Source organism: Elephantulus edwardii, unplaced genomic scaffold, assembly GCF_000299155.1.
Source record: "Elephantulus edwardii isolate Elephantulus edwardi_28Jun2011 unplaced genomic scaffold, EleEdw1.0 scaffold00230, whole genome shotgun sequence".
In the NCBI taxonomy this organism is placed as follows: domain Eukaryota; kingdom Metazoa; phylum Chordata; class Mammalia; order Macroscelidea; family Macroscelididae; genus Elephantulus; species Elephantulus edwardii.
In genome coordinates, this window is record NW_006399980.1 from 1,385,308 (window position 1) to 1,387,521 (window position 2,214).

General features: G+C 48.5%; 1 pseudogene; it reads right to left on the reverse strand.

Annotated features, from left to right (window-relative positions):
* Positions 1–470: 470 nt before the first annotated feature.
* Positions 471–1,828, reverse strand: LOC102876012 (annotated as a pseudogene).
* Positions 1,829–2,214: the final 386 nt, after the last annotated feature.

The following is a 2,214-nucleotide window of genomic DNA, read 5'->3' on the forward strand; positions in this document are numbered from 1 at the left end:
TATGAGTCGTACCTAACTTGATGGTGTCTAACAACAACAAGTATAAGAACCTAACTGAACTGCATTATTATTAAATATTTCTCTATTTTCCATCATTGTATACCCCATTTTGGGGTGAGTAGAAAATAAGGACACAGAATTTATTACAAAATTTCTTTTTCCTGACTTCATTTCAGCATCATTAATAATTTTTTTTGGGTTTTTTTTGTTTTTGTTTTCATAATAAACTTTATTGTGACAGGTGGGGCTGATCCCTCGCATGCTGGGAGACACCGTGTGACAAGTGGCAAAGCTTTGAGTCCAGCCCCTTTTGGGGCCACAGTGGTAGGGCTGGGGGTAAGGGATGGGTCCTCTGGCTGGGGTAGTGACTAGAGGCAGGGGAGGCAACCAGAAGCCTGCTGCTTTGGGAATGTGCACTCCCCTCCACGGTGTCCTGAGACCTCTGGAGTTTAGGCAGGGACTTTCCTGCCCTACTTGTCTTGCATCTTCTCCAGGATAGGCACAATCATTTCAAATTTGGGCCTTTTGGCAGGGTCTTCATTCATGCATATCTTCATAAGCTTACACACATGGGGGAAATGCCTGGTGGGATGGTAGGCCGAAGGCCTTCTAGTGCCACCTTCATGTCAATCTCCATGTTGGAGAGGTCGGCAAAGGGTACCTCTCGTGTCACCATTTCCCACAGAAGCACTGCAAAACTCCACATGTCTGCTGAGCGTCTGTTTGTGTCTTCAGGCTTCTTTTGAAGAGCTTCAGGGGCCACCCAGGCAGGTGCATACATGCACCCAGGGCACTGGAAGGAGAATTTGACATCAGCCATGCTTATTCGGGCAGTCATGTCCTCATCAATCATTACACTATGGCTATTGAGTGCATGTCATGGGATGAGGGGTTCTAATGTGTGTAGGAAGGCCATGCCTCTTTCCATGTCCAATGCAAACTTCACAGCCTGGCTCTGGTCCACAACAAAGTTGGTGCCTTCATGTAGTACATTGTAGAGAGAACCATATGGCATCCAGTGTGTGATAAGGGTAGGATTAGGAGCAGGAGGAGACTGGCAGGCTCCCAGCACTGGGAGCACATTTGGATGTGAGAAGATCCTGAGCCGAGGACATTCTTCATTGAAGTCCCTGCTCTTCCTTGTACTCCAATCTCGAACTTTTAGCATCTTCATAACAATGTCATTGCCCTGCCAGCGGCCCTTCCATAGCTCTCCAGAGTGATTCTCATTGAGCTTCGCCAAGAAGCTGAGCTGTTTGAAGTCAATGCCGGAGTGTTTATTCAGGGTCCCATTTCAGGGCCGAGTGCGAGTGGTCCCCTTCCAGAATGTGTCCTTATATGGAATTCGGTTGAGATTCTGACCCATCTTCTCGGCCCGCTCTCGGAGAAGCTCTCTCAGGGGTGCCTTAGCTTTGTCCACAGGCATCTCTCCATACTTGTTACAGATGCTGACAAGCGCGCCGTTAGCTACCAGGTCCTCTGCCACCTGCTCTTGGCCCCAAAAGCAGGCATAGTGCAGGGGTACATTCCCATGCTCATTCACCGCATTGATGTCAGCCTTGTACTGCAATAGCTTCTGTACAATATCACGGTGTCCATGACTGGCTGCCAGATGCAAGGGAGTGTCATCCCCTCGATTCATTACATTGATCCGTGCTCCCCGCATGATCAGCATCTCAACCACAGCAGAGCGGCCCTCTCGACAAGCCCAGTGCAAAGGGGAAAAGCCATGATCATCCCCCTGGTTGAGGTCGTTCTCGGTGTTGTCCAGCCACAAGCGCACTGCAACCACGTTGCCTTCCCGGCACTGAGTGAAAATGTCGTCCATGGCAGCGTCCCGGAGCAGAGTCCCCCGAACTGGGTCAGCCTGAAGACCGTGTAGTGACTCAGGGGCGGGGGTTGGCCCCAATTATCCCCGGGACTTGGGCTCCAGGCGCCTTCTCCGGGGAACTCCCGTCCGGCCGCCAATAATTATTTTTTTATAATTTAAGTTGTTGCATAGCTTGTATCAACAGCAATGCTATATTAAATGTTACTTGAATCATTAATTCTTAGCATACTTATTCATTTAAACTTTGCTAATATGTTTTTGTTGCTGTTGTTGTTAAGTACCATCAAGTTGAATACAATTCATAGTGAACCCCATAGAGCTGAACTCAGTTTTCTCCTGCTCTATCTTTGTCATCTCTGACACATTCGAGTCACACGTTGTTT